General features: G+C 56.8%; 1 protein-coding gene across 4 annotated transcripts in view; it reads left to right on the plus strand.

Moving 5' to 3' along the window:
• Nucleotides 1–26,791, plus strand: part of TBC1D22A (TBC1 domain family member 22A) — a 419,760-nt gene that overhangs the window by 386,357 nt on the left and 6,612 nt on the right. The window lies entirely within an intron of this gene.

The following is a 26,791-nucleotide window of genomic DNA, read 5'->3' on the forward strand; positions in this document are numbered from 1 at the left end:
CCACCCATCCATCCATTCACCCACCCACCCATCCATCCATTCACCCACCCACCCATTCACCAACCCATCCATTCACCCACCCATCCATCCATCCACCCACACACCCATCCACCCACCATCCATCCACCCACACACCCATCCACCTACCCACCCATTCTTCCATCCATCCACCCACCCACCCACCCATTCATCCACCCATTCTTCCATCCATCCATCCACCCACACACCCATCCATTCACCAACCCACCCACCCACCCATCCATACATTCACCCACCCACCCACCCACCCACCCATCCACCCATCCATTCACCCACCCACCCATTCATCCACCAACCCATCCATCCATTCACCCACCCACCCATTCATCCACCAACCCATCCATCCATTCACCCACCCACCAACCCATCCATTCACCCACCCACCCATTCACCAACCCATCCATCCATTCACCCACCCACCCATCCATACATTCACCCACCCACCCACCCATCCACCGCATCCACCCACCCATTCATCCATCCATCCACCCACCCACCCATCCATTCATTCAGCCACCCACCCACCCATCCATCCACCCACCCACCCATTCTTCCATCCATCCATCCACCCATCCACCCATTCTTCCATCCATCCAGCCACCCACCCACCCATCCATTCACCCACTATGCATCCATCCACCTACCCATCCATCCATCCACCCACCCATCTATCCACCTACCTATTCACCTACCCATCCATCCACCCACCCATCCATCCACCCATCATCCATCCATCTGCACATCCATCCATTCACCTGCCCACCATCCATCCATCCATCCATCTACTCACCCACCTATCTATCCACCCACCCCCATCCATCTACCCATCCCCCATTCATGTATCCACCCACTCACCCACCCACCCACCCCATCCATTTATCCACACATATGTATACCACCCACCCCCCATTCATCCATCTATCCACCCACCCACCCACTCATCCATCCATCCTCCTACCCTCCCATCCACCCATCCATTCATCCATCCATCCACCCACCCACCCGACCACCCACCATTCAGCATTTATTTGGACACATACTCTGTTGCTCTCAGTCAAGCACTGTGGAGTTCTGAGCCTTTGCCCTCAGAGGAGGCAGACTCTGGTCCTGTGAGGGCCTGCTGGAATCATGCACAGGCCTTGAAGGTGACTGCCTGGTGGAGACATTAAGAACCACCCAACTCCCCAGAAGAAGGTGCTGGGAAGAGAGTGCCCCACCTAAGCCTTGGCCTCAAAAGGACCTTTTCTCCTGGAAGCCCCCGTCTCTCTCTCTCCCAGAAGGGGAATCATCCAGGTGGATCGGTACCCTGGAGCCACACCTGTCCCCACCTCTGCCCTTAAGGGTTTGAGCCAGACTCAGTGGAGCAGACTCTGAGGTCTACAGATCGATGGAGACCTGACAGCAACTTTTGTGCCTGTAAGTCCATAAATCTCTGGCCTGAGTACTTGGCAGTGACCCTTTAACATTCCTGAAAACAAAGAAAAGGTGTCCCAACAGCAGAGGATTTGCAGCCAGGATTTTACTGGAATTAGGAAGCAGAAGCCCTGCCGCGCTGGCTAGCTAATGAGTTTTGAACCGCTTCCAGGAATAAGCGTGAGTTTAGAATATCACCATCAGTGCATTGGCCCTACACCTTCCGGGGAATGGTGCTCCACCTGGAATGATACTTAGGCACTGCCTCACGTGCAGAAAGCCTGTGACTGAACAACAGAAGCTGGTTCCTGGGAAATGCAGAGTTCTTTCCAGTGGGCAGCCCTGCCTGCAGGGTCCCCCGAGCTCTCTGATGGACACCCAGCAGCCCTGCATGCACCATGTGCACCCAGCTGACCCTAAGCTCTCTGACGGGTGCCTAGTAGCTCTGCATGCATCGCGTGCACCCAGCTGAGCTGTTGATGCTCCAAGGTCCTGTCAGAGGCAGCTGTTTGAGCATTGGTCCCTGGAGTTGCCAGAGGTGCGTGAGGAGGGCTGGGCCGGGGGGGTGAAGGTTGACAACTACAGCCCTCCGCTTCTCCTGCAGAGATAGAAACACCGGAAACACGTGGAGAGGTGTCCACTTACGGCGGGCCTGCTGCCTTCTTCTCCTCCAGCATCCTGTGTCCTGCTGGGCTGGCCGTGGTGCCTGGCCACACTCCGAATCAAGCCGTTAGTTGGTGATGTCCAAAGGCCCCTCCTCCAGCACTCTGCACCCCTGGTTCAGCCCGATGTCCCTGGACGGTGTCAGGGGATCCTGTACCTGAAGACATGGGAGACAAACCATTCCCAAACACCAGGGAGAGGGTGTCCCAAAATATCACTGTCTCTCTAGAGAGAGGAACCCCTGCACACACCCCTCCTGAGCCACCGTGCTCACTTCTCATCGCTGTCAGAGCCGTGCACTTGGGCTGCCAAGACCTGTGAGGACCAGCGGGTTTCTAGTGGCTCAGCTGCCCGTTTCCCTTTCCAGAGCTCCTCTCTCCCAGAGGACGGTGTCCAACCTGAAAGGTCCTTTGTGTTTGGAAAGGGCCCTTTTCTGGCACAGGCTGCAGCATAAAGATGAAGAAGTGAGACCACTTCTACCATACTCCAGAACCCACCAGCCCCACTTTGGGGGGCCCTGAGGCCTTGGGACGCCACGTAAGGCGGTCTGTGTGACTGCACCAGCGTCCCTCCTTGGCCCCTGTGCTTACTGAGCCCTGTCTGCCTGGCGTGCACACAGTATACACGCACACACGCGCATGCACTCAGGGGCTGTCCAGAGTCAGTGCCCACCACCTGGAGGCGCGTCGGTGTTACTGTCTCCAGTCAGCACTGGCGGGACTGGGTGCAGCCCGTGAAGGTGCCTGCTGGCTGAGATCCTGGGACTGGGTGCAGCCCGTGAAGGTGCCTGCTGGCTGAGATCCTGGGACTGGGTGCAGCCCGTGAAGGTGCCTGCTGGCTGAGATCCTGGGTCTTGGGGTCTGGAGGCGGCTGAGCTGTTTGGTGCTGCTGGACCAGAGCCATGTAGATGTTGATTGTAATCGGAACTACCTTGGTAATGGTGGCAGACGTTAATAAGCGCGTACCACGTGCCGGCTGCAGCGTTTTTCTGTGCATCTCCCCTTATTCTCACAGCAGCCTGGCAAGGGCAGGGCTGTTCACACCTGTTTACATCTGGGGAAGGTGAGGTGCCAGGAGGTGGATGAGCTACACCTAGCCCCGGATCCCCGCCTGCGTCTTCTGCCAAAGGTTGGCCCAGGTGGATTGGGAAGGTGCTGGTTCCTCTGTGGAGAGGCTCGGCGTCATCCTTTACGTGCCCAGGTGACTGCCAGGGCCGTTTTCTCAGGGAGTGACCCGTCTGGCTGGTGTTGCAGGGAGTCAAGAGGCCGCTGCTCTGTGGAAGGAGGACCCTGAGTGGAGAGGTCCTCGGCCCAGAGTCCTTAGCCAGCACCTTTGACCTCTTAGGACTGTCATCACAGGTGTGACAACCAGAAATGCCCCAACTGAGAATCATTGACTGAGGGTCACTAGCGTGAAAGGTTAAATTGCCTTTAAGACATGATATTACAAAAGCATCGTCATATGAAGTGGTGATCAAATAATACGCAGCCAGAAGGCAGGGAAAGGGCTGTCCTGGAGGCATGCTAGGCAGTTCATTAGGAGAGGTATTCTTGTTTTAGAGTTTTTTATGTTTATGGTATTTGCCAGCTTTTAAATTTCATAGTTTGTTCTGATTTTTTTTCTAAGTAAGCACCTACCGGCACTCCCAGTTTTGAACTCATGTCTTACGTTCTTTTTCTTTCTAAGACAGGGTTTCCACATTGTGTAACCTTCAGGGCTTAGGCAGCCTGGGTCGGCCTCACGCAGCCTGGGTCGGCCTCAGCCCATTTGAGAGTCAACGAAGTGGATTATCTGAAAAGTAGGGGTTGACTAGGAGGCCGCGGTGTGGGGACACACTGGATTGCTGGCCTGTCCCATGCTGTTCCTTAAAGCAGGGGTTGACTGGGGGCTGCGGCACAGGGATGCACTGGATTGCTGGCCTGTCCCGTGCTGTTCCTTAAAGCAGGGGTTGACTGGGGGCTGCGGCACAGAGATGCACTGGATTGCTGGCCTGTTCCATGCTGTCCCTTAAAGCAGGGGTTGACCAGGAGGCCACGGCACAGAGATGCACTGGATTGCTGGCCTGTTCCGTGCTGTCCCTTAAAGCAGGGGTTGACTGGGGGCCGTGGCGTGGGGATGTACTGGATTGCTGGTCTGTTTGTGCTGTCCCTTAAAACGGGTTGACTGGGGGCCGCGGCGCGGGGATGTACTGGATTGTTGGTCTGTTTGTGCTGTCCCTTAAAACGGGTTGACTGGGGGCCGCGGCGCGGGGACGCACTGGATTGCTGGCCTGTTCCCTGCCGTCCCTTTCACCCAGGGCTCCTCGCTGTGTTCTCATGCTGCTGGCTTCCCTGATAACCTCCAAACCCGTTCACGCTAGTCCTTGGGTGGAATTGTTAAAAGGGTTGATGAACTCTCTCTCTCCCCAGCTCAGAGTCCTGCCATCAGGTTGAAGCCTTTGATTACAGTTGCTAGATAGAATTGATGAAGAGACAGCAGAAGAGACGTTAGAAAAAAATCTATAAGCTTTATTCCCGAAGAGAGAAAGCCCAGGCCCGTGGCTCCTTTGGGCCAGGCCAAGAAAGCGTTGGCAACTGTTATCTCTAATGTCCTCACCACCCATGGCACAACTCAATCTCCACCCCAGGCAGCCGGCACCGATGCCGCTCTGTAATCATCCAGAGATAATCAAATTGGATTAGCTTTCAGAGTGGGCTGCAGGAATTGATTTAGACTGTGTTACAGGACAGGCAGCGAGATGGTTCTTCCTGATATGTGGTCCGTGACTCGGTGGCCCTTTCTTGATGGGGTGGTGGGAAGGCTTTGCCTGCCGGGACACAGGAGGTCTCCTCATCTGGAGGATGGGACGCCAGGGCTGGGGGATCTTCCCACAGACCTTGTTCCCTCCTCTGTCGTCTAGCTGCAGAGGCGGCTCTGACACAGGTCAAGGGGCTAGGAGAGGGCTGTCTGCCCACCCGGAAACCTCCACCCTTTTGGATGACACACATTCATTCATTAATTCACCCGTTCATTTGAAAAATACCACAGCCCACCGGCTGGCCCGTGAGAGTGGCAGTTACATGGAGATTGCACTGACATGGTTGGGGAGAGTGGGAAGACACAGCGTCGGGTGAGAGGGAAGGGCCGCTGCGCAGAAGGAAGGCAGCCAGCCGCCCAGCCTGAGTCCAGAAGGGCGAGGGAGGAGCAGCGGCTCCAGCCAGGTTGGGCCTCGGCGGGTGGCGGGCACTGTCCGTCACGGGGCCAACAAGGAGACAGGGAGGGCTCCGCCACCTGCAGAGGACTAAGGAGCAACACTAAACCAACTCAGAGTCTGTCTGCTTTTGCTATAATCAGTTGCCAAGCACATGGAATGCCAGAGATTAAATATTCCTCCCTGTAAAAGGCGTTTTGTTCTCGTAAAAACCATTTCTGTGACTCCTGTTACCTTTTAATAATAGATGTGTAAGGCTCAAGTGGGTGTGTTTTGCTGACTTGATCTTGAGTGGATCCTGCTGCCGGCCTGGTATATACCACGTGGTGGTCTGTCGGAGGGCTCCCCAGGGGGCTGTAGTCCTCCAACACACACACCTTCTGCACCCACCTCCTGGGACCCAGGGGTCACACATAGTGCCCTCAGAGAGGCCTTGGGGCACAGGTGCACCCTGCTGTTTCCATCCGGGCTGCATTTGGCCTTCTTCCATCCATACGTTGGTCGCACACGGAGCATTTGCTGTTTCTGGCAGTTCTGATGTGGCAGGACAGGGCCGGGCTGGGAGTGAGCCCCGCCGCAGGGCTCCTGGTCTGTCCTTAAGGGCAGGAGCAGGTCCAGCAGTGAGCACAGGTGGCCTGGCTGCACTGTCTGCGGGGAGCTGTGCCCAGTGGCCAGGAGGGAGGATGGGACTCAGAGCCAGCGGGGAGCTAGGCTGTCGGTCCTGGGCAGAGGCCGGAGGCCCGGCCTGGGGAAGGATGGGAAGTGGAGGCCACTGAGGGCTTGGCGTGAAGCTGGGACCCTCTAGTCTGTGAGGCTGTGCTGCTCCTGGGAGGGCTGGGGAAGCTCCCCACCAGGCTCCTCCTTCCTCCTAGGACAGTGCCAGGGAAGAGACTCTCACAGGCCCTTGATCCCAGAGGTGCCTCAGGGTGGGATGGAGACCAGAGTCAAAGCACAAAACAAAGCTGGTCTGAACTGATGAAGAATGAAGCATCTCAACAGAGGCAAAATAAATTTTAAAAAACCAGCCCCGAGAGGCCACCACCCCATCGGACAGGTGGGATTCCCATGGATAAAGTGCCCCCGGCAGGTGTGCTCCTGCCATAGTGACAACGTCTGGGGAAAACCTGTCACAGAGGAGGCACCTCCCAACACAGGGACCTCTGCAGCCGCTGGACGAGGAATTCCAGAACAACCCAAAAGATGTAAAAAAAAAAAAAAAAAACAGAAGCGGAGAAGAGAGACCATATGGCACGAGAAAAGAACAGTTGGCTTTTAAAAATAGAAATCCTAAAAAGGAGGATGTGCCTAAGAGAGTTTGGTGATCTTGGTTGAGAGAACAAATGCCCACTCGGAATCGCTTGAGACCCGGGAGTTGGGTGGGTCTCAAGGGCCTGAACAGAGTCCCCTCCCTGGAGTCCCTCCCCCGGGGTTCCTTTCCTGGGGTCCCTCTCTCTTGGGCTCCTCTCCTGGGGCCCTTCTCCCAGGATTCCTCTCCTGGGGCCCTTCTCCCAGGATTCTTCTCCTGGGGTCCCTCCCTCCCCAGGGTTCCTCTCCTGGGGTGTTTCACTTGGGGATTTCTCTTGCAGTGCCTGCCTGTGCTTCAGGGACCCAGTACCTGACCCAGCCTTGCCACCTCCTGGCTGTGCTCCTGCCTAGCCACAGCTTCCCATGTGTCCCTTCATGCAGGTTGTGGGTGTGAGTGGACGAGTAGGCAGAGATAAGGGAGAGAGTAAGTGTGGGAGTGGAGGAAGGAAGCTGGCATTTGTCACTGGCCGCCAAGTGATTGGTGCCCGTTGCTGGTCCAGTCCCCTGGGGCTAGGGTCACGTGGCTCGGGGGCCCCTCCGGAGCTGCAGTCAGGGCTGGACCGCAGATGTGTCCGTGACATGTCGTGGTTGGGGGACAGGCTCTGCTGGCCTGTGGAGGTGAGCTCACGGCCCGGCGGCGGCAGGAATCACGGACGCTCACATCTGCTCTGTGGCATCCTGCGCGGCCTCCATTTATTTCCCTCAAATGGCTTTCAAAACCTTCTAAAAATAGGAGCTTAATGAGACGTTTAGCAAAATGCCACACAGTATTTATCCCTGCACTTGGCTGCATTGTTAGTTCTTCCAAAGAAAAAGCTCTCCCGTGTATACAGCGTGCCACCCCCACGGCCACAGGCCAGGCTGGCTGCCGAGAAGGCTGGAGGAGGTGGGCGGGACGGAGTTGTGATGGGACCACTCCCCCACCCAGGTGGGCAGCTTTGTGAGGACTAGTGGGGAAGGGACACGACCGAGGCCACCAGCCCTGCCCCGGGAGCTCACAGAGGCTGGAAGGATGGCAGAGCCGGCAGGGCTGCAGGAGGTACCCACAGTGGCGAGTCAGGGAGGAAGGTTCTGGAAGAAGGGGCTGGCACTGGGGCCGAGATGGCTGAGGCTCTTGGGTTTTTAGAGGCTTGTTGTTTGGAGGATGTGATGTCCTCTTGGGAAGGTTTCCTGATGATGTGTCTTACTCGTTGTGGACCGGGGTGATTGTCACCTCCACCTTAATGGGATGCCTTGGGCCTTTTGGCCTAGCCCTCATCTCTGGTCTCTCTGGGGTATGAATCCCATCCTCAGCCTCAGATAAACCCCTTCAGAGAGGAGGGGCCTCCTCTCCCATAGCAGAAACCCCACAGCACTGACTCCTCAGGGGCAGCGGGGCTGGGCCTGTGCACCAGGAGCAGATGGGCCACGGGCCGGAATTAGCCCCTCTGGTCTTACTCTTCCTGTCTATAAAATGAGTGGACTGCATTTCTCCAAGCCTGTTAGAGTCCATGAGGAAAGGATAGGGAAGGGCCCCACGCGGCACGGGGCACAGTCACTGGTGCACTGTAAACACCCCTGAGATCAGTGGCAGCCACAGTCCGGAGCACTGCCACGCCCATTCAGGCAAAGCAGGAACCAAATACTGCCAACCACAAGTCAGATTTGGAGGGCACTGGGGAGTGGGCGGCCCTCCTGGCTGCACTCACAGTGGGATGGCGAGGGCTCCAGGCAGCTTTGAGCTGGCCTCCGAGGCCTCTGAGGCCCCCCGAGTTCATCTTTTGGACATCTCAAAAGTCCGCAAACACGTGGCCCAGGACTCACCCTGTGTGCTCCCATCTCTGCTCCAGGAGTGTCCCAGTTCCGTCTAGAACAGCTCTCGAGCCCGCGTGCACCTGAGGTGGTCTGGGTGGCCGGGCTTGCTGGGTGGCACCAGAGTCCCTCTGCCACGGTACTTCTGCCGAGCTGCCTCTGCACCTGGGTGCCTGGGCCTTCTCGCCGAGCTGTCTGCTCGTTGGCTTGCCCACCTGTGGGCCACAAGCACGTGTGCCACAGCTCCACAAGAGCCTGGCATGGGCTGATGGGCTGCAGCGCTAGCTCAAGGCCAGTACGCGGTCTCCCCAGCCCCCTTCTGAGCCAGACCCTTCTCTGTGGGTCACCAAGTGCCCCACTCCCACCCCCAGCATCGTCCCCTGCACCCACGGGGCTCCCGTGCGTGTGACCCTCCCTTGGGACCAGATAGCTAGAGACCTCCGCCCCCACCCCCCTGCTGAATGATGGTGCCATTCTCTTCCTTCCGTGGGAACTCTGTGGCCCTCACGTGGCGTGCATGTGGCTGTGTGGCCAGCACAGAGGCCTTGTGCTTCTGCCTCAGGCACCTGGCGTGACTGACAGCCTTGCTCTTCCTGCTGTGATGCTGGGGCCGTGGGGTCTCGGAGAGGATGTGGGATCCGCTGTGGCCCCTCAGAGGCTGAGGGGCCTGTGAGCTGCGTGGGGAGCAACCCACTGCGCTTAAAGGAAAGGGACCCAGACCTGCTGGGTTCGTGCAGATTCCTGCGAGCCTGGCTGTGCGGGCCCAGAGCCTCACCAGACTGTTGATCTGAACACACTTCTAAAAGCTGCGTGGTGTGGGGTTCTGTGTGACACTCAGCGCCCACCCGTGTACTCTCCACCTTCCCGGGTGAGGCAGGCCGGCGGCTTCCCGGCGCACTCACGCAGAACCGACCTTTCCAGATCGCAGCCCCACTGCATGCCTTCCTCCTGCCCTCCCAGGCAGCAGAAAAATCAATGTGAGAATGCAGACTTGAACAACTCGGGAAATTGAATAATTTTCACAATGTATATTACAAGGAAAAAGATCATTTTGCTAGTGAATCTATGAAATCAACTTGGAAATCAATATTGCCACATGTTTAAAGGTAGCCTTGGAAGCTTGGTCCATGGCTGGGAGAGGCTCTGGTACCTGGGCTCCCTCGTGGCCCCTCTGCAGGGGGCCTCACTGGGGGTCCTGAGCACTGGGCTGTGCTGGCTGCTGAGCCAGGGCTTCTTCCTGTGGGGTTCAGGGAGGTTCCATGAGTCAGTTCCCCTGAAGGTCTTTCAGACCTGTGTGGTCACCAGTGACCTTACTCTCCTGGAAGCCCTGCGTCTGCCCTGGGGTTGAAGAAGACCCCTGAGGGAACGGAGAGCATAAAGCCACCATGCCGGCCTGTCGGGAAAGAGCAGTGTCACCCAGGGGAGGGGGAGGAACCCTTCGCGGTGTGGACGTGGCAGTGCAGCCCAGTGACCTGCACTTTTCAAGCTGATGGGGCCAGCAATGTCACCTCTGGGGTCTCAGCTTCTGAAGATAGAAGGGCCCACTGCAGAGGGCCGTGTGCATAGGAGCGTGTGCGGCCATGGTCTGGGCCTTACTCTGCTGGTGGCAGCCCGTGTGAGGGTTCCTCTGGGCTGTCTGCCTGCCTGGACCTCACCCACTGTCCTGCGTGTATCTGACTAGAACCCAGTCCTAGGGCTCCACGGTTCTCTTTTTATTCCGAAGACCTATTGCTTCCTGGTTAAGTGCTCTGAGATAAATTGTTACTAATGTGGGGAAGCAGATCTTTTTGTCCTCAGGTTGGGTTGACCAATACAAGGTTATCTCTCAGTCATGCGTTCAAAACAATGGGTTCAAAAATCCAGACTGGGTCAGCGCAGTGGATTCCTCTTCCCTGGGTGAGAAACCACTGCAGCCTCCTACGGGGATCCCGCCCTGGCCCCTGGGGGCACCGTGTCAGATCAGCGCAAGCTCAGGGTCCCCAGGCCGAAGTGGGTTCCTCCTCTGCTTCTGGCTGGCGGGCGTCGGTGGCCGGTCATGGCATCTCAGCTGCTCCCTGCTTCCATGGGATGGTGACCCCTCAGCCCACAGGCACATTCACTAGAGAGTTTCTGGCTGGCCACAACCCCCCACGTAGCTGGTCCTGATGAGGCTGTCACAGTTGCGCTCTCTGTCGCTTCTAAGTCCCAAAGCCACACTTAGGGCCACTCTTGGTGGCTCTCCTTGCTTATGAGATGGAACTAGTATTTACTGAATGTGCTTGGCCCATTTATATTTGTCATCTCATTTAACTCTCGTGATGAGAAAGGTGGCGTTTTCCCATTTTACAGGCCAGGGCACGGGGCCTCTGAGAGAGAAAGCATCGGCCGCGGCTGCAGAGCAGAGGAGGGACGGGGTCCAGATGTCTGTGACCCTTCGGGGGAGACGCAGGATGCCAGGGTGGGTCACGGGAAGCTTGCTGGAAGGGAGACCCCCTGAGAGCGTTAGCTGTGGGAGAAAAGCACTTGGGCTAATTGGAACGAGGATTGACTGAATAGGACAAGAAAAGGAAAAAAAATCACAGCCGATTTCATTCTGATATTAAAGGAGGTCCGAGGCAGGCAGTTCCAGGCTGGAACAGCAGCCTCGGTGCTTTCAGAAACGCAGTTTCCTTTCTGTCTTCTCTGCTGTCTGTGGCTTCCATTCTCAGAGGCACCTCGTGGCCTGAGATGGCTGCTGAAACTCCAGCCATTGCATCCATAGTCCAGCCTGGCAGCAGGAGGATAAAAGGCACCTTTCCCTGCCAAGACAGCTTCCTCTATAAGCTTCTCCTGAATTCCGCCCACTGCTTCCAAATGCACCTCACGTGCATGAACTGAGTCATGTGGGGCCATATCTGACTTCAAGGGAGCCCGGGAAATGCAGTATTTTAGCAGGGCTTGTGCCTCCTTTCATGAAGAAAATTAAAGTTCTATTCCTAAACACAGGGGGAGGGTGGCTGAATGGCTGTTGAGTGGTACTTGGCAGCCCCTGCCATGGTGCTCCAGGCAGAGGAAACAGCATGGGCGGTGACCCAGGGGCCAGGAGAGGCTGCAGGCAGAAAGGCGTGAGAGAAAGGGGCCCGGTCTGCCTGGGGGAGGTGGGTTCGAGGGGGAAAGAGGTAAGGAGGTGGCCATGCAGGTGGACGGGCAAGGGAAAAGGGAGGAGCTGTGGCCGTCGTGCAAGTGAAAGATGAGAGATACCACCCAGGAGTGAGCCAGGAAGCAGGTGCGTTTGCAGGATGCCTAGGAGGTGTGCCTAGAACCCGCAGGGTGTGGTGATAGATTGCAATGGCTGGGGGAGGGGGCACAGGACAAGGTCAGAGAAGAAGGAGAAGAAACTGGGGACGATGTCTGCATTTGTTTATTGGGTGACTGGCCGAGTGCTGTCGCCAGAGATCAAGGTAAAGACCCACAAGGGCAAAGGCAGCTTGACAGGGGTGACGATGAGTCCCGTGTGGAGGCGGGGAGTGGACAGAGCCTGTGGGAGGTCCGGGGACACTGGACTGGCCTGTGGCTCTGAAGGTCCGCAGAAGTCACTCTTGGGCATGGGAGGGTGGGCAGAGAGTAGGAGGAGATGTGAGTGGCTGTGAGAGAGTAGGAGGAGATGTGAGTGGCTGTGAGAGAGTAGGAGGAGGTGTGAGTGGCTGTGAGAGAGTAGGAGGAGATGTGAGTGGCTGTGAGAGAGTAGGAGGAGATGTGAGTGGCTGTGAGAGAGTAGGAGGAGGTGTGAGTGGCTGTGAGAGAGTAGGAGGAGGTGTGAGTGGCTGTGAGAGAGTAGGAGGAGGTGTGAGTGGCTGTGAGAGAGTAGGAGGAGGTGTGAGTGGCTGTGAGAGAGTAGGAGGAGGTGTGAGTGGCTGTGAGAGAGTAGGAGGAGGTGTGAGTGGCTGTGAGAGAGTAGGAGGAGGTGTGAGTGGCTGTGAGAGAGTAGGAGGAGGTGTGAGTGGCTGTGACTGCGAGTGGATGAGGAGGGCCAGGAAGAGGGCGCGTGGCTGGCGGGAGCAGGGGAGCTCTGGGACCTCCTGGGCCTCCAGCACTGTCTCCAGGCCATGACTTCTCCTTCCTCCTGTTGAGGAACAGACATGTCCCCGGAGCAGGGCGGTCCTGTGTGCCCCTGTCACCCTCCCCTCCAGCCCACCTCCTCACACTCTGCGCTTTTGAGAGCTGTTCCTAGTGTCCTGGTGTGGCCCTGCCATGCGCTGAGTGAGTCTGAGTCATGCATGAGTGACCTGCCTCACCCTCTGAGCTCTGTGTCGTGACGTTTCGCTTGGTTTCATCTCTGACTGACCGTAGCTGCAGCCTTTACTTGTCACGCGCGGGACACTGTCATGGCCTGGAAATGCCCCCCCTCTGAAATTACGACTCTTTGGCTGCAGTTTTCCCCCTTCCTTAAACATCAGGCCCTAGTATGGGCCTGGCAATGTGCAGAGACTGTCCATCCCAGCCCCAAACCCGACAGCGTGCCAGGCTGGCTCCCTGAAGCCCTCAGGAAGCTGGGGGACCCCAGCAGTGCCTGTCCTGTCAGCCTGCCCTGGAGCAGGTAGCGGTTGCCTTTAGCAGGCAGTGTGCCCAGAGCTGTCCGAGTTCAGACTGCAGCTCTGTTAGGTGGGGAGTGATGGTGGCTGCTCTGGGACGTGTGCCCAAGGTCCGGGATGCCAGAAACGCAGCCCACACGGCTGCTCTTCCCCTCCGCACTCTCAGCGGCCCCCTCCTGGTGATTTTCTGCTTTAGGAGCAGAAGCAGCCTGGCAGACCCGGCCTTGTCCTCTGGCGTTTTCACTCGGGATCGCTGTGGGAAGAGTCTTGTAGATAAGCACCTGACTGAGGGTGCCTCCTCCAGAAGTGGGCGTCCTTCCCTGCTGCCCGCTGGGCATTTCTTGAGCGGCACCTCCAGGGATGACGTGGCCACAGCATCTTGGCCCCAAACACCACAAGGCAGGAAGTCTTCACGGGCTGAAACAGACGAAGGGCTGTGCCAGGATTTGCAGTGTCCTCTGTGTGTTGATCAGAAGTCTCAGCCGTGTGCCTAGGGATGAAGTGGAAGGGCAGCGTGATGGGGACGCTCCATGCTGAGCCCATGTTTTCAGCACTGAAAGGCGCTTTTCTCTTTAGAATTCCTTTTTTGGAAAAAAAAAAAATTAAATGAATTACAAGGACAGTATACATCCCTGTGCCATGAGAGACTCCTCGGAAGGCGGATGTATTGAGGTGTCACCTTCCCAGGGCTGTCCTCCCGGCGGGCTGGCCAGCTCCGGCAGCTGCCACCCTGTCCCGGCTGGCTGTCACTGTCTTTTTATTTTTAGCCCTGGTTTGGTCCAGAACTTCACAAGATTTTCAAACTAATAACTGGATTGTCAAAGAAATCGGCTATCAGAGCCTGCACTCCGGGCTCCCAGGATGGTCTGGGAGGGGGAGAGAGGGAGGGAGGTGGGAGCCGCCCTGGGGATGCCCGGCCACTGTGGACCAGTGACCATGTTAGGCAGATGGTTGCATCGTCACTGACGGAACTCAAAGGCATGAGGGCCGGCGAGGACGCATGACACTTGACATCACAGCAGCCTGCAAAGGGGCAAAGGAAGCCCCTCTTCCCGGACACCACGGCCGTTCTCCCACGGTCTCCTGTGCTCACAAGACAGAGGATGGGCTGGGGCCAGTGCAGACCCCCACCCGAGTGCCCACCCTCAGGGGCGGTGGTGCGGACGGGCGCAGCCTGACCTTTCTGTGCGGAGCTACCTTCTTGTCTTCTGTGTATCAGGTGGTATTCTGTATTCTTTGATCTTCTAGTTAAAAGGGCATTGAGTGTGATAGAAAGGTTAAAAATAAGGTAAATAAGGATGAACTTTTCATAGGCAGTTTTCCTACCGGGACCTCTACGGCCCTCCTACGTCTATGGTGTGTGCCCAGCGTCGTGTTATGTGTGACACTGGGTTCATCAAGTGCCCCCCACTCAGCCCCTCCCCCTGCTGGCGAGCCCCCTCCCCAGATGGAGTTTCCTGTCCTCCCAGATGGCTGAAGGCAGGGCTTCTTATCTCTTGGAGAAGCTGGTCAGTGTTGACCGCCCACAGAAAACCCATACCCCATGGTTTCACAGGCTCTGGAGAAGGTGACAGGTAGTGTCTGGGCTGGGACCAATCAGAGCCTGGACTATCTGACAGCAGTCCAGGCTCCTGGCTTCCACGTGAAGATGTCATTCTAAGTTTCAGGGCCAAGTAGGGACACATTTAGTGGGGACAGCCCCTGTAACCCTCTCCGAGAGACAGGGTTGTATGGTAGTCAGGTCCAGTGGCTCGGGAGGGCAGCCCTGCTGGAGGGGGAGGTGGCAGCCCTGCCGCGGGCCGGCTGCTTGACCCTGAGCTGTCGCTAGGCTTCTTGAGCGGCCGTCTCCTCCCTCGGACATGGTGGGTGTGGAGGACACCTCACAGTTGTTAGATCGATGCCTAGCTTGAGGCTGGCCGGAGTGAACACAAGGATGGGCAGCCTCACAGAGGCGACCAGAAGAGGGACCTGGGGCAGGCTGGGGAGGTGAGGGTGGGCCTGAGGCTGTCAGAACTCCCCTCCCTTCACCCTTCTCCTGGGGGTGTCCCTCTCTAGCCTCACAGCACAGTGTGACCTCACAGACAGTGTGACCCCAGGCTGGGTCACACTGTTGCCTGATGGATCCGTGTAAGTGCACTTGCCTGCATAGCCATCCGGCAGCCCTCCCCTTCTCCGGCCCCTCAGCTGCTACCCGGGAGCCACTGCTGCCCGCGCCGACCACCCGATGCTCAGCAGGGTCTGCATGCTGCACCCATTTGCCGTCTCCTTCCGTCGTCCTGGCCACAGCCCCGTGGTCTTCAGTCCCATGAACCTTGGAGGCTTCCAAGGCACTGGGCTGCTTGTGCATCAGTGTGGGTTGCACCTGGTACCATTCCCATCCAGAGGGACAGATGTCAGCACTGGGCCCTATGGAGGGGCAGTGGCCAGGCACTGGGTGCCCCCGGTGTGCAGGCGATGCAGGATGCAGAGTGGCCATCTGGGGTTGCAAGGCGCCTCCTGTGGGGGTGATTCGTCTCCTTGCAGTGCTCCTGTGTTGGCTCTTTTCACGTAGGAATTATTTCAGCATCTGGGAGAGCAGCATGCAGAGTCACCGTGGCACACGTGCTGTAGTCCGCAGCTCCTCCCACCTGGAGAGAGAAACCACTCCGAGCGTGTGAAGCCCCGTGGGACAGAGCTGCGCTATCCTGCGCCTCTCAGCCGCTTTCCTGATCTCTTTTTGGTGTTCGTGATTCAGGTTCGTGACTGCAGACTCTGACACCACACACGTTATCTCTGATTATTTGGCGGCTTGGAACTTGTGTGTTTGTGGTGTGTGCACGTGTCCGTCTAGATGAACTGAAGCTGTGGCTGGGGTCTGCTGTAGGTGTCCTTGCTGCTGCACGGGCCAGGATGTGCTTCTCCCACCTTGCCTACCCATTCTGCACCTGGCCTCGCAGGACGGCGGGTGCGCTGTGGTGGCCCTTCCCACACGTGCGTCCCACGGCTCCCCGCTTCAGAGCGTGCCGTCGTGAGCTCCGCGTGGCCGTGCAGTTGCCCTTTCCGGTTCTGGTTCCACAGCTCGCTGACCCTCGCTCCGAGTCTGCTGGTGAGGCGGTGTGGCTCAGCTCCCAGCCTCACCTTCCCTTCCCAAGGGCTGGGTAGGGCTGGTGCCCAGATGGTGGCCCAGGACAGTGGGGATCTGTCTGGAGGCCCAGCTGTGAGATGGGGGCATCTATACAAGTCACCCACCCTCCAAGCCCTCGTTCTTTCTTTACTGAGATGCCAGTTACCCCTGCCATGCTGGGTGTGAGGCAGGGGTAACTGGGGGACTCCAGGCAGGTGCTCGGTGGCTGGATGGGCATCGTGGCTCTTAACTGGGTCTTCCCTGCGCTGCCCATCACCCTCTAGCCGGCAGGCGTGCCTGGGCTTCCCCTCCGGCCATCCTCGCACCCCCACCCCTGCATCTGTGAGGGCGCGTCTCACCCAGCACCACGGCCTTCCAGGACGCCGCAGCTCCAGGAGGCCGCAGCTCCAGGAGTCAGGCTGAGGCTCTGGCTCGTGTGGGTTCTGCACCCAGCCCCTCCCTGACCTGGGGTCCAGTATGGCCTCGACCAGCACTCAGCGTCTGCATGCTTCTGCAGTTGACATACTAGAAACTTAGCAGGATCAGCTCTACGTGATCCAGGCGCTTAAGCACGTTGAGAGCTGCAACAATGAAGCGCTTACGAAAGTCCCAGGTAGAGGAGTTTGTAAAGGAGGGTTCTTCAGCACTGTCATTCGTCTTGGATGAGAGTGGAGCACTTCTTCTTAGGAACACAAAAGAAGAAGAAAGGGGAGAGGAGAGGCACTGAGGGTGGAGAGAGGCAGCAGTCCAGGGTAGGGGGCAGTTCCCCCCCCAATCTGAAAAGCCCTGGGCTGCCCAGCCCCGACAGGTTCTTCACACATGGATCACGGCCCACCCTCTGCACAGCCCCGTGGGCAGGCTGTGCCCGCCCTCCCAGTCCTGTGTGTGGGAGGAGGGCCGGGAGCCCAACTGCCAGACCCAGCATGGGGCCTCTATTGGGTCCTGCTCAGGACCCCCTGCAGAGGACACACCACACAGCTCTGGTTTCTTCGGCCAGGTGGCCCGTCCTGTGGAAGGGACAGGGCAGCGGAGCCTCACATCCCAGGAAGATAGCACCATTGGTGTCACCATCCTGCCTCAGCCAGGGGCACCTGCACAGGGTCCCGCAGCCACCAGCCAGGGCAGGACCTGCGTCCAGAAAGGAGGCAAGGCAGGCGCAGGTCCCCTCCCCAGGCCACACACAGCGCGCACGCCCACACACACACACACACACACACCACAGTTACCACATAAATACACATCACATGCACTCACCATGTACACACATACACCATGTATACACAGACACCACACACAACACACACCATGTATACACACAGATAACACACTCACCATATACACACACCAGTTACTGTGTACACACATCACACACACAATGTATGCAGATACTACACACACAACACACACCACGTACACACACACCATACACCATGTATGCACACAGACACCACACACAAAATATACCATGTATGCACGCAGACAACACACACCATGTATACACACTACACACCCCACACACCATGTATACATACACAACACACATGTATACACACACCATGAACACACACACCACACACACGATGTATTCACACAAAGCACATACACTCATGTATACACACAGACACACCACACACCACACTCTCACCATGTATACACACAGACACCACACACACGTGCCATGTAAACACACAGACAACACATATACCACATGCACACTCACCACGTTTACACACACAGCACACACACGATGTATACTCACATTACACACACACTACACACACACAACACAGTTATGTACACGTATCACATCATGTATACATATGCTATACACACACCACACATGCACCACATACCATGTATATACACAGTACACACGTGCACATAGACACGCCATGCACCACACACCACATATACACACGCACACTACACAAACACTACACACACACCACTCATCATGTATACACACTAAACACACGCACCACACACTCACACAGACCCTACACACGCACCACATACACCACACAGCACACAAGCCCCACACACGCACCACACTCCACATACAGACACAACATCCTCATCACGTAATGCACCCACCATACATGCACACATCCTCCACACCACACACACATGCCACACACACGTGCCACATGCACACCACAAAACTACACAGCACACATACAAACCATGCAGGTGACTCACACACACCTCCCACACACACTGCACACCACAAAACTACACAGCACACATACAAACCATGCAGGTGACTCACACACACCTCCCACACACACTGCACACCACATACACACATGTGCGTCACACACCACACACACAGGACTTGCATACACTCAGCACGTGAGGTGGAGGAGGGGAGGGGAAGGGCGTGGGAGGGTGGGGGAAGGGCAGGGGAGGCCGGGCCACCCAACCCCTTCCTTGGTTTCCCTGCCGCTCCTTCCCCTTCACGCAGCCTGGGTTGTGCTTCCCGCGCAGACGCTCAGTGCTGGGAATCGGGTGTGGACAGGACGTGGACACCGCCTGATCGAGGAGCCAGGGTGGGGTGGAGCTGGAGCACGTGGTCAGGATACAGGGTGGGTGCCCAGCAGGGTTCTCGGGTTCCGTGTGAGGGGCCCTCCCTTGCCGCTCACTGGGGATCCGGGGCCAGGCCCTGCCGTCCCCCTGGAATCATGTGACCCATTGATCCTACCTGCCTGGGAGAAGGGAACGTCCTGGTCCTGGTCAGCGGGTGGAGGTCTTCGCAGGGCCGCCGGGAGCTGACGCAGCTGCAGCCCCAAGCACAGGGCCAGGGCATCCTGCAGGCCACGTGGACACCTGGGCTCCGTGGCAGTGGGAGGTCTAGGCCTGCGCCTCCCCAGCCCCGTCCTCTCTACCTCCCCGCGGACCACATGCTGGATTGAATATGAAAGTACAGGGGTCTTCGCTGGAGCCGTGCCATGACTCACTATTTTTAAATGTCTGAAATTTGAATCTTTGAATCATTTGCACCTTGACCTGTTCTCTTACTAATTCTTCCATGACACCTGACACGACCAAGCCGCGGGGACCGAGATGGCAAAGGGAAGGAGTATCCCATGGGAAAATGATAAAAACGGGCAGGAGATCCCAGGCGGGTCATTCCCTGGCACCCCATGCCCTCCCCCCAACTACCCTCCTCTTCAGGACCCGCAGGCGCTGTGGGGCCCAGCAAGCCCCAGGAACCTCCTAGCCAGTCTTCCACCCTCCTGCGGTTTAGGAGGGACCCTGGGGCCTTGGCCACTCCCTGGGCCTTTCTCAGTTCTAGAAAAACTGAGGTTTCCAGGGTGCTGGGAAGAAGAGGGGCAGCCCACCTGCCACAGCACATGCTGGTCAGGCCCTGCCTCCTAGCTGGCCCTGGGGACACCAGGTGACCGTGGAGGTGTACCTCCCTGCTGGGGAGGGAGCACTGCCAGGAGAAACCTCTAGAAAGAGATGGTGCCTGGATTGTCTTTTAGAAATTGAAATCATGTTTTCAATACATGCCCTTGTGAAAAAAAAAAATGGAAAACAGAAATTGAAAGGCGAGAACTGGAGGACAGCTATTTTCCCTCCCAGGCTGGCGACTGTGGGGGGCGGTCCATCTCCTGCCCACCCTGCTGCCGTGAGTCTCTTGGTATAGGGGGCACTGGGCTTCCCGCCTGGCTGCCACCTCTGCTTCTCAGTAACCTTTACACTCACAGGAGTTGCCAGCATCGTTATGTTTTTTTCAACCACATATTTTTTAACTGCTAAATAAATAAACATTTCATTACATGGATAGACCAAAATTGCCTTCAACATACTAGCAGAGTTGGCCTTTTTTCCCTCTCACCTGTTACTGTGAAAAAGTTTAAAATACAGAGAGGCAGAAAGCATCATTCAGGGACAACTACCTAGTTTTAACAGCTGGTAGCATTTGCTGTGTTTGCGTGAGTGACCTGGAGCAAGGGGCTGAGTGTCTCGTCTTGGGTGCACACCTGGAAATGAGTGGCAGAGGCAGCGCCTGGACCCTGTGTGCCAGCCAGGTGGCTCCTGGGAATGCCCTTCTGCGCAAGTGTGTGCCGTGGGCTTGTGGACCCGACAGTGTGAGCTTGAGCTCTCTAGCGTCCGCGAATACCCAGGGGCCCTTCGAGCATCCTCAGCTGTTGCCCAGATGTCCCTGGGGATAACTGAGCCAGCCCCGGCGTGAGCTGCCGGCGCTCTTGCATCTTGCGGGTGGCAGCAAGCCCTGTCTTCTGGCACCGCTGAGCGCCTTTGCGTTGTGTAAGGACTGCAGGGCCTCCTCGCTCCGGACACCTCTCCTGCTCCTGTATTTTGCCAGTTCCTTTAAGGATTTTGACCTGTTTGTCTCTTCCAAGAGCTCCTTCCATACGAATGCCAGCATTTCCTCCTTTCTAATAAAAATGACAAGTGTGTTTCTTCCATTTCTTCATTTATCTTTCGCCTTTATGTATATATAAATATATGAGCGCTACCGTGTGTTAGTTTTCATTCGAAAGGTTTTTTTTTTTTTTAAGGTTTTGTGTATTGAACTTACCGGTCTTGTATTCCTCCTGGACTGGGAGTCATAGTTCCCAAGGCTTTCCCGCCTCTGAGGGGTGAAGGACTCAGCATGTTTCACCTGGTGCTGTCATGTTTTCACTTTGTGCGTTCAATCTCAGGTCCCCGTGGCGTTGACTGAGGCCCCCGTGGAGTTGCCGTGGCGTGTGGTGTGAGGGGAGAGACGACTCTCACTTCTCCAGTACCCTTGACCGAGCCTCCTGCATAGCCCGGGGACATGTAGCCATTGGCCTCGGCAGCTTCGAGGTTTCCTTTCTTCCTTTGGCTGTGAACAACAGTGCACAGATGGGCACCTTTCTATAGTCATCTTACCCCAAGCCTCAAGATTGTCCTCCAGGCAGTCAGAGGAGTGGGACTGCGGACCCGGTGCAGGGAGAGTCGTGGGAATGGGACTGCGGACCTGGTGCAGGGAGAGTCGGGGGAGTGGGACTGCGGACCCGGTGCAGGGGGAGTCAGGGGAGTGGGACTGCAGACCCGGTGCAGGGAGAGTCGGGGGAGTGGGACTACGGACCCGGTGCAGGGAGAGTCGGGGGAGTGGGACTGCGGACCCGGTGTAGGTACTTCCTCGTGGTCTTGATATGTAGGCCCTCCCCTCGAGCAGGATTTAAAGCACACACCATGTGTCTGAAAGTTTCAGAATTACAGACCACACCATGCCCACACTCAACCTGCGAACCCCACCTCAGGTGGGAGCCCTGCTCCCTAGAAATACCCTTTGGCCCTGGAGACCAAAGGAGACGGGGCAGGTGGAGCTGTGCCTGGGCCAGGTGGGCACTGACCAGGCAGGCGTGCCAGTGGCCAGGGTGGGCAGGTTTGCCTCCCCTGTGGTTCCTTTTCCAACAAGCACTGCCCCCCACCCCCCGGCCCCCGGCCACCCCACCCAGACAGAGGGACAGGAGGACCATGGCCATCGGAGGCTTGGGAGGCCCACCCTGAGCAAACAGCCCCTCTTTCTCTGGCATCCAGGGCAGAGGCCATGGGTCCCCTCCCAACGCCTGCACTCATCCTCATCCTCTCTGGGGACCCCATTTGTCTTGCTTGCCCTGTCCCCATAATTCCTGCTCACAATAGTCTCTGAACCTTTAAACGCCATTCTTAGGAGGCTGAAACCAAAGGTCCCTGGTTGCAGTGTCGAGACAGGCAGGGCCTCCTGGAGCACAGGTGCATTTAAAGGTGGTAGGGTCGGTGTGTGTGATTCAGTCCTCCCGGAGTCTTGAAAGGTGACCTGGAGTTACACAGAAGGCAGACAGGTGAGGTTGCAATGGGAAAGGGACAGCCATGGTTGCTGTGGGAGCCTGAACAGCTAGGAGAGGGCAGAGGGTAGGAGGGAAGGGCGGTGGAGGGAAGCAAGGAAAGCACAGGCCTCTGTGCAGGAGCCTGGGACAGGCACTGCCTCTGAGGGGTGGGCACAGCACGGTGCTGCCAGTGCTACCAGTGCCTGCATGCAGCCGGGGCTCATGGCATCTGGATCTCAAGCCACCCGGTCCTGACACCTGCACCACGGGGTCATTTCCTCATGCACACACTTGCACCACTGAGCAGGGTTCATGAGCACTAGGACACCAAGAGTCCAGTGGGTCACCTGTCCCAGGATAACTGCACATATCAGCACCAAGTTCATCATTAGGCTGTGAGCAGCCCATGGCCACCTTGGGAAGATGGCCGTACTTCTTTCCAGTGGCAACACCTCCAAGGCCCATGCTTTTCCTTGTACGAAGCAGCCATCACCGCGCCAGGTAACAGAGCTGAGCCCTGTGTCTCTGACGCTGCTGTGCGGAGGTCTGAGCCGGCTTCAGATGAACCCGAGGCCTCCGTGGGCTGCGCCAAGGGTGAGGCAAAGCTGGCCCAGCCACGTGAAGCTGCGTGTCACAGAGGGTGTGCACTGGAGCAGGAGCCCCTCCCTGCAGGCCGTTCTCATTTGTACAGGAAAAGGCACACACTCTGCCGGCTCCTTAGACATGGGCCGCTGTGGCCTCAGTCACCAGCTTGAAGTCCTGTTTGACAAGCCCAGTGTACTCTCAGCAGGTCTTGTTAGGGAACTGATTTGGAGGCACTTGTCACTTATGCACGTCCAGGGCAGCCCCTCATCACCTGAGTGTGAAGGACAGGCAGGACCTGGGGAGTGTCAGGTTGAGCTCCTCTTAGGGAGGTTTTTCGGCGAGGGTCCCAGCCTGCCTGGGGCATGGGACGGCCTGTGCCTTGGCATGGTCTGTGTGTCGAGTGCTGGGTCTCCGCTGCCCTTGCTGAGGAGACTGGCGGTCTCTCGGCCACAGACGGTTCCTGGGCCTGTTTCCTAAGGCTGAATGTCAGTGTCGAGTCAGGAATTTCCCAGCCCAAATGGAGACACGGGAGGAAGGAAATGGCCTCATTCAGGAACTTGAAGTGGGCCAGGCACAATCTGCGGGTCTTCTGCAGCCTGAAGTTCACTGGGGTCCCTCGGCTGGCAGCGCTGACAGCAGCGGACCTTTTCGCCATGATTTCATCTCAGCTGGTCCCTTTCCTTCATCTGCACGTGTACGTCACGGGAGCGGATACTTCATGTTGAATATGGATTCAAACCCTGCAGCCCCTGCGCAGGAGGAATACAAATGCTCCACTGTCTGCAGAAAGGCCCGGGGGTTTGGGTAGGATCAACGACCTTTGACCTCTGTAATGTGTAGTCCATGGAGACTGTTGTCATTTCGGGAGTAGGAGTGACAGTGAGGGGCCAGTGAGACCAAGAGGGGCCTATCCAATGCTCACTCCAGCCTCTCCGCAGGGCAGGGGGCGGAGTCCAGGCATGGCAGGGCCTTTGTTCTTGTTCTGGCCTCAGCCCTCCTGGCCTCCTCCTGCTCTGTCAAGTGTGGCCGTCGTCCCCTGTGATTGCCAGGGCTCGTGATTGCCAGGGCCCTGTGGTGAGGAGGATGTGGCAGGGGTAGGGGAGTGACTCGTGTTTGCCCGTCCCGCTCCGGGGTGTGTGCGGACCCCTTCAGCCCTCATGGCACCTGCGAAGGGCTCCTCTGCCACCTCCCAGGAGGTGCCTGCAACTCCTGCAGATAGAGGGCAGTGGTCTTCATGAGCACGAAACAACAGGGTGAGTTTCTGGAGCTCTTTGCACCAGCACGGGTATCGCTGCCCCTCTAGCCTGGGGGTGGCTCTCCTCGCCATCGCCATCTCATAGACCAGGGACTTGTCCTCCAGGGACAGTGCTTGGAGAGCCAGGTCTAGCCTGCTGGGCTCTAGAGCAGGCATGTCGCCCGCCCGGCTCTAGAGCAGGCATGTCGCCCACCCCGCTGCCCCCGACAGTGGTATGGGGAATGGGACTGCAGTGCGGGTGCCACAGGGGTGCCCGGCTTGCTGCATGCCTCCTGGGACAAGTTGCCCAGCCTGTCCGCTCCTCAGTTTCCTCACCTAAAAGATGGAGGGGTCGAGAGAAATGCCCGAGGGCCTCCTGCTGGGAAATGTCATGCTGCTGCCCTGCCCCCCGGGGGTCTTCAGCGGCCTCCCCAGGTGGCATCAGGGCCTCCCCGCTGCAGACGGCTGGCACTCCACAGCACCTGCTGTGGTTAGGGTTTCTCACCAGGCTGCACACGCAGAGTGTCAGGAGGCTGTGGAAAAGCAAATTAAACCAATTAACCCTGCTCCCCGCGTTGCATGTCACCGTGGTGAATCCTGTTTCATCTTTCTCTGTTAGGGGAAGAAAATAACAAGAGTAGGCAAATGGGCCTTTTAGCCCCATCGTGATTAATTTATTCATCTTTGCATGTTGGCAATTTGTAAACTTCTGACTTGAGTAGCTTTTAAGTGGACCTCTGTGTGCTCTCTGCTGTGCCCGGGAGCAGGTGTTGACGAGTTTTGCCACTGCACGCACAGCCCTTCCTGCTGCCTGGGGGAGCCTTCCGGTATCTTCAGTGTGCACAGAGAGTCCAGGGGAGGGAAGCACTGGTCAGTGCTGCCAGCAGACCCTGGCCTGGAGCAGGCAGAGGAGGGAGGCAGGATTTATACCTAGAACAGTGCTGTCCAGAAGGAATGTGTCACCAGCCACATAGGAACGTGAAAACAAAGAAAGAGGCAGGTGTCATTAATTTTAATAAAATATTTAACCAGCACCCAAAATACTATCATTTGAACCTAGAATCAATATAAAAATTATAAAAGAAATAGTTTACATTCTTTTGTTCTTAATAAATATTCAAAGTCTAGAGTGTGTTCTGCATAGACCTGCCCTGTTTCAGATGCACCACTCATGGCCCTTGAAGGCGAAGTCTGCGGTAGCCTCCATCCCATGGTTCCATTACGCTTCTCTGCATAGTGCTGGACACTGTCTCTTGTTTATTTCTCCATCTGTTGCCTGACCTACTGGCACACACACTCATACATGTACGCCCTGCAGGGCTGTGGGCTGAGTGTCCTCAGTGCCTGGAGTGGGGCCCGGCATGGGGCAGCCCTGGGCATGTGGTCACCCAGTGAACACCTGCAGTGCCTGTGAGAAGGTCTGGCATGAAGGGCCTGGACCTCAGGCCCATTTGCTGGAGGAGACGGGCCGGGGTACAGGTGGGAGCTGGTGCTCCAGGTGCTCTAGCTGCAGTGTGGGGGATGCCCCACAGCACCTGGCCTTCTCCCTACCCCTGTAAGCAGAGCTCCAGCACCAGGCGGGGCACTGTCCTGGCAGCTGCCCAGCCGGACAAGGAGGATCCAGCATGATCTCAGAGCAGACCCTACACTTCTTTTATTTTAAAAATTATGTTTAGTATACAGCTAATGCATGTTTATTTTGAAAAGATTAGAATTTATGGATAAGCAAAAAATAAATCATCACGTTTTCTCCCAACGATGACCACGTTCGTCTTTGGCTGATGGTCCTTTTGGAGTTCTTCATGCAAATGCATGTCCTTGAATTTGCATATACACACAGAAAGGTAACACCCAGGTAACACCCAGGCACGTGCACAGCGGGGAACCTTCATGTGCCTGGCTCATCGTGGGCACCGGAAGCCCCGTTGTGGAAGGTGTAACCAGCCATTCAGGCATTGCTGAAGGCACTTTGCACACATTCAACAACCCAATAAGGGAGTTATTATTGTTCTGGCTTTTTCACTCCAGCGGTTCAGCAAGTGGGAAGGAGTGGCACCCAGCAGCTTCTTTGCTCCCATAGCTCGGCAAGTGGGAGGGAGGGTTACAGCTCTTTTACTCCTGCTGCCCACAGCTCAGCAAGCATTATAGCTCTTTTGCTCTAGCAGTTTGGCAAGTTCTGGGTTCTTGTCCCATAACCAAGAGGAATAAGGTACGTGGACGCCAGAGAGTAAGGCAGAGTAGAATTTTACTGAGGAACAGAAAGAAAGCTCTCAGCTGCAAGAAGAGACCTGAAAGCAGGGTGGCCATCTGTGAAGGTAAGTCCAGGGTTTTTATGGGCTTTGAATGGGGGAGTGCATGCTGATAGGTCCATGGATGGGCTTGGAAAAAGCACCATTCGATTGGATAAAGGGCATCATTCCGAAAGAACCAGTTGAAAGAGAGTGGGTAAGACGGGGATGGAAGTTCTCACTCCGGTCGTGGACTCTATCCAGAACTGGCAGTTTGGTGCTCAGGCTCTAAAAGTGTCCTTGGCTTGAAGGTCAGGTTTCATTGGGGACCCGTCCCTGTCTGTCTAGGAACTTGTCTGTCTCCTGTTACTATCACTATTATTATCCCATTTTACAGATGAGGAAACTGAGGCATGGAGGGTTATGAGACTTGCCCAGGGTTGTGTAGCTAATAAATGCAGGGCTGGGATTTGAACGTGGCCGTGGGGCACATTCAGATGTGCTTTTAGTTGCTTCACCGGACTCTGCGACGTTCACTGCCCAGCAAAGTGCTGTGGGCTCGGTTTTGGGGATATAGGGACACACAGACCTGTTGAAGTAGTAGGTGGTGGAGATGCTGGGGAGAACTCACTGCCCAGCAAAGTGCTGTGGGCTCGGTTTTGGGGATATAGGGACACACAGACCTGTTGAAGTAGATGGTGGAGATGCTGGGGAGAGCAGCAGGGATGCATCTGCAGTGCTCGTGGGGTCAGGCAGCATTGGGGGTGGGCTCGGGCCCAGCACTCCCGCATCTAATCCAGTGATCTTGCTTCCCTCGCTGCTGCCCGTTCTCACATGAGCCTCAGCCCTGGGCCAGCCACTCAGAGCTCAGGGTCTCGAGGGAACC

The sequence above is a fragment of the Pan paniscus genome, chromosome 23 (assembly GCF_029289425.2).
Source record: "Pan paniscus chromosome 23, NHGRI_mPanPan1-v2.0_pri, whole genome shotgun sequence".
NCBI classification, from domain to species: domain Eukaryota; kingdom Metazoa; phylum Chordata; class Mammalia; order Primates; family Hominidae; genus Pan; species Pan paniscus.